Here is an 11,600-nt window from a genome sequence, read left to right as displayed (position 1 = left end):
TAGTTTTCTCACTAATTAGTATTACATCTTCTTAGCTCAGTTTGGTCGGAGCATGGTGCTGATAACACCAAGGTTGTAGGCTCAATCCCCATATGGGCCATTATCTTAAGAATTGGACCTCTTGATCCTTGTGGGTCTCTTCCAATTCTGAATATTCTGTAATTCTACTGGTAAAGTGATTCTCTCACTTATGTTAATTACTCCACATGTTCAGTCTCCTCCTCTTGAGTCAGTGGGTTTCTAGACTTTGTGGGCAGTGAGTCAGTGTTTTCACTCTTCCCCCAAAACCACTTTTCACCCAGTCGGCACTTTAGACTGATGAGTTGCCCCTGTTTATTCCTCCTTCTGGCCCTATCTTGGGTGTTCTGTCAAGCATCCTTGTGGTCTGTTAGTTCAGTATTCCATTGTGACTGATTTCAATACACATATAATCCTAAATTCCTTTTTTCCTATTCTTTCTCAACGGCTGCAGCTACTGAGGCATATTAAGTGTATAAACAGGGTTTATTGATATGTAGTTTATTTGGAAACCCTACATCACAGGGACCACTGCGCTTAATCGGGGGGAGAGGCCAGCACACACTCAGTGCACACTCAGCGCCTGCACCAGCTGCCTCTGGCTTCAGCCCGCCCCTGCAGTGCTTATTGGATTCCCGGCCGAGGGGGTGTTGCTGCCGCGACAGTGACAGGGCGTGCGGCGGTGATATGCCGGAGCTGCGGAGCGTTGTATAAGAAGGAGCTGCAGGGAGCGGAAGAGAATTAAACGGGACCACTTTTCTCCTCTGTGAGCTGAAGAGGTTAGTGACTATTACTTAATCCCTGCTAGCTGTAATTAGGATTTGGAAGCAGGGCTTTCGTTTTGTGTTCCTCGCTTCCCCAGGATTGCTCGTCAGCGGTGTTTCCCCCTCGGTTGTGGAGGACTGGGGGAGTCCTGCAAGTCACGTTGTCCTAGCTGCTCCAAAGACACCCTCCACACCAAAGGGGACGGGCCACCACCTGGGGAGGGGGAAGCAGAGAGAAAAGAAAAACGGGGAAAGCCCTTTGTTTGGAATAATATCCAGGTTGCAGTGAAGCAGAGTACTAGCCTGTAAATTATGCGGACGTAACCAAGTGGCACCTACGAGTGGCCAGGGCACTGCATGGTGAGAGTGTAAGAGGTCATGTAAAACCTTTCCTACAAACTGGACTTCTTTTTAGAAGTGCTGAGCTTCCTTCCAATCCTGTGAAAATCCACGTTTACTGTAGGTATTTGATGCTCCCTTCTGAAACACCGGACCATCAAGCAGGCTGTACCTCAGTTTACCCATGTGTAAAGTGAGAATGAGAATATTTTCCTTTGTAAAGGGACATGGTAGGGCCATATTTCAGACAGCTTTTGGTGGGAGAAAGGTGATTCTTATGGTCTCAGATATGGTATGGAATCCGTGTATATAACACATTGATGCTTAATTACTTTATGTTCTAGTGACAGCTATCACTTATCTCTAGGTAAAAAAAAGAAAAAAAATGCATCAAGGGCTCAATCTACATACAGTGAAAAGACAAGCTCTGCCTTTATGTAACTCCTGGCATCCTGCTGAACTTTTGTGTTGGAGCTTGTTAAAAAACTCCAAACAACCAGTGTTAATTAGGGCAACAGTTTAATGAACTGATTTTTTGTGAAACCATTTTTTTTCCAATTCCTTGCATTGATTTGCCAAATTAATTTTTGTGGAATAAAGATAGTCTTTCAGCTGTTGGATCTATGGTTACAGATGTGAACACAGAATGACATTATGCCAAAAATCGATAGAATAGTGTTTGAACATCTTTCTGTCATTTGTGTTCATAAATAAGAAAATGAAGACAAATATGTTTCAATAATGTAAATGCAATTTAAGGTTTAATCTTCATAATATAAAGAGCAATGGGTTAATATTTTAAATTATTTTCAGCATATATAAGAAAGCCTTAGTTAGTCTTACTAAAAACTGTCACAAGCAGTGCATACCACTTAGAGAGTAATTATTAACAATTAAATTATACCTAAATATTATTAATATAATAATAATAGATAGTAAAATACTTTACAGTTTCTTACTATTGGATCAGGAATCTTCCCTTATTCTGGAGTGCTGATTTTTCTGGATTCCTCTTCTTGTGGATTTACATCCACATGGTCAAGAAACTTTTTTACTGATCGAAATCTCTCAGTTTCTTTAAAGAGTGAACTGAGTTACTGTTTGTGAAGAACTAGAGTTTAATTCAATTAAGTATGGTTTGTGTTATTCTTAAAGCACTGGCAGTGCTTATTTTGTAGAGCTAAAAAGGAGACTCAACCTTTGTTGTTTTCAACTTCTTATTCTTAGTGTTCTCATTATTTTCCCAGTTGTGCTAACTGGATGTTTCAATACCCACTCCTCACGCTCCAAGTGTAATGAGCCAAAAAGACCACCACATTAAGGTCTAAGCAACTTCATGTTAAATGTCAAAGGGCAGATTTGTTCTGGTTTTTTTTTCTTTTGTCATGATGAATATCTGCTGTATCCACAGACTTTGAAAACTAAGCTCAGCAGAAGAACAGGACCACTTTGGTCTCTGGACTAAAAATTAACTGACATTGTCAAAACAAGTGAAGATAAATGGATAAATTAATGGTCCAGTTTTCAAATTAAAATGGGAATCGTTTTCCATATTACACCATGGTGCCAGGACTTCAGTAAGATGCAGGACTAGAACACACATTGGCATTTTTGCTTTTCAATGATGACTCTAAAGTCACCTGAGTTTGGTCCATCTTGTAGCAGGAATATTGTACTCTATATTGTGCAGATTCATTGTAGGAAGCTTCAGAGGGTGTTTGCCATTACCACTATTGTGGTCTATTGAAGCTGTCTCTGCACTGCCATCCTTGGCTAGGTAAGTAGAGCCAGGCAACAGGAGATAAAACTAAACAAAGTTGGGAAGAAGTGGAGAAACTAACAGAGTTTGGGTGGATGTGTTAGTGGGACAATAATGCCCTGAGAAAGGAGCTCCTGTGTTTTACACAGCAGTACAGCAACGTCAACGTGTGCAGGATTGTGGATAACTTTAACCTCGAATTTTCAGGCAACCATAATTTTTCTGAAACTTGCAGGTAGAGCTCAGTGTTTTAAAATAACATACGTTATGCTCATAGTGTGTCTTATTAAGTGAGGCATTAAAAAGGTTTCTTCACTGAGCAGGGAAGCAGTGGGGCTTAGGAAAGAAAAACAGTCTGAAAGCCAAGACACTCTTGCAGTTTAATTGTGTAGTAAAAAAAGAAACAGCAAACCAAAATCAACAAACCCCACTCTGGATAATCCATGCCCTGTTGTAATTTAGCAGAACAAAGGTTGCCGAGGAGCTGTCTCATGCCCCTGGAGCTGGCATTGAACCTTGGCAAGTGTTCTCATGCCTGTAAAACCAAAGTGTGAGACTTATATCTTGAAACCTTATAAAACAAGTGCAACTATAATAAAAATATAAATATGCATTTGACTTGTTTCCTCTCTACTCTCTAAGCAAAAAGAGCTTTGGCTTCTTGTCTAACTGAACTTAAGCATTCCCTAGACTAATATTTGCAACTCAGACAGTGATCTATTGTGCTAATTAGAAAACATTGCAGAAAACCCACCTGACTGGGAATGATAATGAAATGCATTTGCTAATCCTGTTCCTCCAGATGAGTACAATCCACCACTTTAACAATATGAGTTGAACAATTAGCATAAAATAGATTTCTACTTTTTTTAAATTATTTTTTTCCTTATCATGGCTTTCTTAACCAATTAAAAGGAGCCTGTTTGTGGCAGCTAATGTTCCTGTTATAGTAACTAACCTAAATACTAAATTAAAAGCTGCACAACACTGGCTAATAAAATGAGAAGTTCTCATGGCTCAAGTAATGTTACTGTGTTTATTAACCTTCCCTCTCAGTGAAATGTATAGGTACAAAGTCATCTTTATCATCTAGTCATTACCTCTATTCTGTGAATGAGAGGAGAGAAAAGTTGTCAGAAAGAACATGGATTATTGAATAATCCCTAAATAACAGAAAGGAAGCAGTAGTACAGGATGTGAGGGGTAAGTTGAAACCACAGTCATTCTAGTTAAAACGTCGTGGGTGATTCTTTGCTATGCTAGAACGTATACAGCTTTGTGATCCTTTCTGTTGCTAGGGAAAGCAGCCCTTAGTCGGTATTTACTGTCTTTTGCAGGCTCTGACACAGATTAGCAACAGACTGGTTAGTCTGTTTTTTGGTGATGAACATAGAGATCTCAGTGGCTTGCTTGTACTTGTCTTTGGAGTAATTAGCTGTAGTAATTAGCTGATTTTTCTCAGCACAATTGTGTGCAGCTGGAAGTGAGATCAGCATGTTTATAAAGATCTCTCTGTGCTTAGTGACAGAAGATACAAATGTATGAAGGATTGAGGGAGGGGGTGGTTGTGGTTTGTTTATTTATTTTGGTTTTGTTTTTGCCATTAAACCAGATTAATAACATTTGAATGGAGATGGCAGATGAATTCCTGGTTTTTGTCTTTCTCTAAAGCTTTGATTCTTTAGTGACAAAAATCTGTGAAGGACTCAGATACTCAGATTGGAACGTGAATAAGGAGGAAGTCTGTACTGTAGATAATTCACTGTTAAGTGATGAGGCTATAAAGCACAGTGGTACACTTCTGGCATTGGAGGTCATCATGGACTTTGTCTACTTTCATTCTTGTTCAGTGTAAGACAGAGGTAGGCCTGTTTTTGGTAAGTATGGAGTACTTGGATTTGCAGTCCTGGAGTATTGTATCTGTTAAAAACAGTCCCGAGGCATCTGAGATGTCTCAGGTTTGTCATCCAGAATTCAGGATAACCAATCCCAGCAGTTATGTTTGCCCTAGGAAATGTGGTTTTCATTTGGAATTTTTTTTTAAATCTATTTTACATTTACTTACTTGCTTAGAGAAGTGAAATAGCTATCCATGCATTTAGCCCAATATTTTCAAATTAAGATGTATTGCCTGCTCTTATATGCCTGGCATCTGAAATGAGACCTTAAGGCTGAGGGCTCTTGAAATATTTTCAAAATAAATAGGTCATTTGCCTGACTCTACTTACTGTTTAAAAATAATAGTCTTCTGTGATGTATTTCCAACCCAGTCCTTCTTGAATAGGTCCTGGTGACAGCCTGACCTAGTAATATTCACAATAGAGATACAGTGAAGACGTAGCAAAAGAACCATAAAAATAGCTGTATTATATGATAATATAAAGGGGGCTTAAAGTGTCTGGTCCTTTGTTTTAGTGTTAGTGTAGATAAGAGCTTCCTTTCTCCTCTTGCCCTGCAAACAGGGGATGTGGCCATGTAATTCTCTGGCTGCTCTGAGCCCAGTTTTTCTGATAAGGCTTCATCAGAAAGGATACTTCTTTCAAGGACACAGCCTTAATTCCCTGGTATCTTTGAAGAAGGCTGAATTTTTGCACCAGGGAGATGTATGAGGCACCTTTTTTCCTTTTTTTTTTTTGTGTGTGTGTGTTCATGTACTGAGGCAGAGAGAGCACCTTTCAGAAACAACTGCTGGTCTGCTGCATGTTACCCATCCCTATTGCTTGGGATAGCCAGACCTTCCCACCATCAAATGGCCTGTAATATCAGAAACAAAATTTTTCTCTCTTGAAGCACAGGAGGGAAGGTCCTCCTATCCTAAGTACTCTTAAGTTATCAACTTGTAAGAAAGCATGAAGGTGAGGATAACTCCAGAGTTCAAGTTTCTTTTGGTTAAATGACTAGTAAATGAGATGCCAGCTCTTCATCTTTTGCCCATAGGATCTCATACAGCCATACTGGCAGATGGCCTTTTTCATCAAGAGAATCATTATGAGCAGGAAGAACTGATGAAGTTGCCAAGTCACTCTCCATCATTTTTGGAAAGTCACGGCAATCAAGTGAAGGCCCCAGTGACTGGAAAAAGGGAAACATCACACTCACAGCAGGGAGATTAGACTAGATGATCTTTAAAGGTTCCTTTCAACCCAAACCATTCTGCTATTCTAAGAAAAAGAACTGCAGAGTACATTCCTTTACTGTGTGCTCATGATTATTATTTTTATTATCCAGCTCTGACATGATCTTATTTTTGCTTATATGCCTATCTGGAATCAACTTTCCTATTCCAGACTTCAAAACAAATCCATCAGGAGGAAAAGCCATCCAGCCTTATAGCAAGTGTAGTCAAATGGCTTGTGATCTCTAAGTTTGACTCAAACTGTTATTTGGCCACACTATTGCATTCTTTGTCCAACTCAGTTCGATCCTAAACAAAACCAGTGGATCTGAGGATGGATTATTGCAGATATTTGTCATTCACATTTTCTGAGCTGCTGAGGTTCTTCTTCTGCCTTTATGTACTCAAGTCTGATTATGGGAGGGAAGAACAGAGATTTAGTATTTAATGTCTAAGATGGGCATCTATTCAACAGCTTATAGATGCCCACCTGTACTGTTTGTGTTTATCATATTAATGTAAGGTGCCTTGTGTTTTCCATTTCTAATGATAAATAAAGAAATTTTGTGTTTAAAACTAGTTTTGTGTAGGGGCCACAGTCATGCCTGAGATGGCTTAAATAATGAATATTAAGCTCACAGCCTTCTTTCCCAGAACCTCAAGATGCTTTCTTGAGTTTAATTAGCAGTAGGTAAGGAGAGAATAAGGGATTTAGACAGACATTTTAAAAAGGAGTAAGGCTGAATAAAGTAATGAACAGGGTTCCTGTGACATTTTAGAATTGCATTTATGTTACTATTGGTGGCACAGGATGGTGGTAGTTCAGTAAAGCCACTCTTTTCAGAACTCAGTGGCCTCTTTGGCTGTTTAAAGGAATGGTGCAGTTAAGGACATGAACTTGAGGTGGGGACAAAGCTCTTCTCTTACAAGAGTAACTGTTATTTCACCAGAATATTGCAGAAAAAATGAGATGGGTACAATCTAGTAAAATCAGGGAAAAGAGAGAAATGTTTGCATTATGTTTCAAATGGAAGCATTAATTCCTGGAAATCTACTTCCAGGATCCAGTTATTTTTCTGCTTCTTTTCAAAGGTATATTTCCTTCTTCCAGTGCCCAGAGTATTGTCTGCTCCTGAACCTTTGCAAGAGCTGTTTTAGTTATTTCAAAATTAGGTGCTTGTGTGCTTGATCCTGCCTGTGATAGGATATTATCCATTTTATAACAACCACAGTTGTTCTAAATAAAGTAATAGTGCACATTGGTTTGGCAGAGGAAAGAAGAGTGATATGGGGTTCTCTTATCCCAGTTACATGGCCATGCTGGTTCTGAGTAAGTTGTGTATTTAAAATATTGCTCTGAACAGACAGTCATCTTCACTAAAACCTTCTAGCTCACATCTTTGAAGGCGGACTGTAAGGAAATAAAGAAGGCAGGGATGGTGTTTAAGTCTATTACCAAATTATAGTTATTTTTACACAGATTTTTGGAGAGGGTCTTTGAAGTTGCCAGCAGCTTCACTGGTCCCAAACTGATGAGATGTAACAAAGTATGTAGAAGCTAAGATAGTGTTAATCCATCACACAATCCATCCTGTACCCTTCTTCAGCTAGTGGCACTGTGTGAACTGAATCATCGAGTTGATGTATAATTTTTTATGAGTTTTGTATTCATTGCACATTCACGTTCAGGAGCTGAAATAAATATTCATCTTTCTTTAGACATGTTTTAAATATAGGTAGCTTTGGAGTGGCTTTAGCCAAGTAGAATATTCTACTTTGCTTGAAGTTGGACCAACTTGCTGACAGTTTTCTGGGGTCCTTTTTGAGACTTTATGCAAGAATCAATCTGGTGATGGTGAATCTGTAAAGAGGCAGATAATTGTAAATAGGAACCAATTTATAGGTAGTCCTTTTGCTTGTTTATTAACCCTGATCCTGAGTATGTCAAGTTCTACCTTGGCATGCTTGAAGGTTCAGGTTTTGGCATGCTCAGAGCTGACTGTTTGTACAGTCAAATCAAAACTAGTGGTGTTTTAGCCATCTTCTTGGCATATAAGACTACATCTCCTCTTGCAGGAATTGCAGGGTTTGATGTGAGTAAACCTAGGAATTGGGAGATGCGGGGTTTGCTTTTGCCTTGTGTTCAGTTATATACAAATAAATCCTTGTTCTTCCAAAAACACTTTTCATGAACTCTAATGTGCAGTTGCAACAGTACTGTGGGAAATATGCTTTTAGAGGTTTTCTGTAACCTTCATGATTTTTTTTTTAACTTTTTTACTTTTTTATCAGGTTTTCGGTAATATACCAAATACCCCCTCTAGTGGCTGATAACCTCGGAAAAGGTGTTTGCTTTCTTAGGACAATTTTAACAGATGAGTAGCACTTTGCACCTACTTGACTGCTAAAGCATATTGAATTGCAGACTAACTCTTCATGAGAGAGGGGCTGGCTTTTGTGTTTCTTAAGTGTTGTGTTGCCCACTAAGATGAAAAATACTGAGCTCTAAGGTCAGGAGGGAGTAACTGCAGTTGTTACTCTTCGTTCAAAACCTTCTGGTTTTCCCTGCTCTCAAGAAATTTATGACATTGATAGATTTCCAAAATGTAATGAGAATGGAGAGCAATCATTGCATTTTGCAGGCCCTACTGAGTGGTAGACTGATAAAATGACAGAGGTGATAGGGCATAATTTTTAAGATTACAACATTATGCAAAAGTTTATCTATTTCCTAAGTCATCTCAATCTAGTTATTAATGAAAAACAGTTTTATATCACCTTCAATTTATTTTAGAAGGGTGAACACTTCATTTTTTTTTTCTAGGATGAGAAAATTAGCTAAAAAAAGTACTTGTCTGATTAGCTAAATTCTGTGTGTGTTTTGTTTTCTTTGAAGAGAGTATGAGGCAGGCCTTCAGTGATATGAGTTGCTGTCATGCTAGCAATGCAGGCAGAGGATTTCATCAGCCATGGTAAGCAGTATCTTTATAGTGACTGCAGTGTGTAGTAGGGATGCTTTTTTTCATTTGGGGAACTCTCAAAATAGATCAGCCTGTTAGATATCTGGGATGCAGTGACCTTTAGTGGACCGGAAGATAAGTATCATATATTGGGTTGAGTCCATAAGGATATGAAAAGAACATACTTGTAGCTGGATATGTGTTTTGTTCTTGTGCATACTAATATTACAGTCAACAGCAAGAGATCTTTCTTGATGGGCTTGTAGGAGTATTCTCATTGAGATCAATGGGATTACTTGTGATTAAAGCTAGGCAAGCATATAATTCCTTTAAGGATTTGGGTTTCAGATTAATTTAACGAGAAGGAAAAGAAGAAACCTATATAGTTTTGTAGTTTGTTTTAGGGCACTGTTTTATATAGATATTTCAGTGCAAACTTTAGTTATAATCATATTTTCTAAATGTCTGATCTGTGTGGGATTTCCTGTCATGAAGAAGAGAGGTTGTAACAATACCTACTTCTCACTTTGCACTTATTTTTCAGTAGGTCTGAGAGTGCTTTACTCTCTTTAGAAGAAAGAGATTCCCACTGTTCTGGAACTAGGGACTGATAGGGAAAGGGGATAGGATTTGCTTGCCTTGGGTCAACCAGTGAACTCTGTGAGAAAGTAAGATCACAGCCTGGAGATACAGCTTTCCTGCTTCTGCCCAGCCCAGCTCTAAATTTCTTAGGCCCTCTGAAGAAGAAAGAGCTTGTAGAAAGGACTGCAGTAATTGGCAAGGAAAATGCAGGGGCAGATGTAGTAAGTGAGAAAATATTTCAGAACATTTTTTTGTATTTGTTCATCATCACTTTCAGTTGTGTTATCGCAAAAGGTTGGAAGCCTCTTCTGACATCAGAGTTTATCTGCAAAGCACTTGTCAATCTATCAAGTGAGGTGGAGAAGCCTCTTCTCTCAGTAGGTGACACAGCAAAAACAAAATGAGCAGTGTAAGCGAGGGAAGGGAATGGGCTGAGATTCTTGGGCATGTCTTGTGGGCTATCCTGTCATCTACACCTCTTGTGATTAGCTCTGAGCAGTTTTTCCAGAAATGAAAGTATGGATAAGTAGTTCTCCAATCTATTAAAAAAAAAAAATGAAAAGCACTCAATTTTAAACAGTGTAAGAGTAAGCATAAAACAGCAGTTCCTTTGTATGAAATAGGTGTTTAAGCAGAGTCTCAGTAATTAGTGTTCAGATACTTAGCTGTGCAGAGACTACTCTGGGGGCTTTGTTGCTCTGCAGGGAAGCTAGGGGACATGGTTTATAGTCCCCAGGGACCTGGCAGAGTTCAGCTTCATGACAGCTTTAGTGTTTATGCAGATGTTAAGTCAAAATGTAATGAAGGATCTTTCATGCTTTTTTTTCCCCCTTTTTTGAGTTAGTACCATTTTTAGCTTTATTCGGGGTTATTTTCTCAGGCACAGATCATTAGTGTAGCAAAACTGTTGTTTGGTCACCTGGAAAATTAGGATCTGTGAATCACTGATAGCTCCAAAACACTCCATTCTCCTGAATGGACTTTACTGCCAAGTAATTGACTCACTGCTTGTTAAAATTCTCTCTCCTCTCTCCTCTCTCCTTTCTCCTCGCCTCCCCCTTCCCCCTCCCCTTCCATCAAATTCACTTTCAAAAACTGTTACAGAACATTAAAGCCTGAGAGAAATTTTGTGAACATTTTGTGGCTCTCTTTGCTTAGGCATATACTAATTAGCCACATAAAAGCAGTCTTTTGCTTAAAATGTAGCAGTGATGAGGCTGCAGTTATACGCAATTGCTTATTTACCTGCAATTCAGTCTAGAGCAGTTCCTGGAAACTTACTATAAGTAACAGTTTAATTTTTAAGGACATATTTTTATAAAATAAAATTTGGAGTCCTTCATGTCTATCTCAAATTAATTTTCCAGGTGCCCCTAAGCAGGCTCAGTGCTTTCTTGGATAGTTTCAGACTTAGCAGTGTAGGTATATTGAAATGTAATTTGAGTTTCAAACAAAATGAGTCTGACTGAAGATAGGTCCCAGAGATACGTAGAGAAGCTATTTTAAAAGTGTTCTTCCTCTTCAGATTAGCAACCAAATCTGAATCACAAAGGGTGACTACAGGCAAGACAACATGAACAAATGGTCATTCTTAGCATGCATGTACATCACAGAACTTCTGTTTCAATCCTCCACAGTGTGGAATATGTCACATATTAAAACCAGATCTTCAGATTTTTTCAGTACTTCTCATGGTTTTATATTACTTTTGTGGAATGATTTTGCTTCAAATATGGAGTTGCAGGCTCTGGAAAGCAGCCATGTGATGGGTGTCAGGACTACTGCAGACTCTGGGGTTAGCATAACTGTGTTTAAATAAAAGCTTTCCTCCTGCTCGGGTATTAATTCTGGAGACAGCGTATCTGTTACTACTGCAGTTCTTTATTATCAGCCACCTGCTGAATAGAATAAAGGTGCTTGTTTGGCAGCTTAGTACAGCATCTGTCCATATATCAATGTACCTATATCAACTTCAACTTTGGCAGTCAGCTGGAAAACCATAATTTAATTGGTGAACCTGCATATAAATGTAAAACAATGCAGGCATATTGTTCAAGTGGCAT

General features: G+C 38.8%; 1 protein-coding gene across 2 annotated transcripts in view; it reads left to right on the top strand.

The window, feature by feature from the left end:
• The first annotated feature begins 625 nt into the window (after positions 1–625).
• Positions 626–11,600, top strand: part of BLVRA (biliverdin reductase A) — a 29,908-nt gene continuing 18,933 nt past the window's right edge. For both annotated transcript variants that reach the window (XM_053934086.1, XM_053934090.1), the window contains exon 1: positions 626–797. The gene's annotated coding sequence lies outside the window, so the exon portion shown is untranslated. The remainder of the gene's footprint in view (positions 798–11,600) is intronic.

Source organism: Vidua chalybeata, chromosome 1, assembly GCF_026979565.1.
Source record: "Vidua chalybeata isolate OUT-0048 chromosome 1, bVidCha1 merged haplotype, whole genome shotgun sequence".
Classification (NCBI taxonomy): Eukaryota; Metazoa; Chordata; class Aves; order Passeriformes; family Viduidae; genus Vidua; species Vidua chalybeata.
Note: the sequence above shows the minus strand (reverse complement) of the source record. Positions and strands in the feature narration are given on the sequence as shown.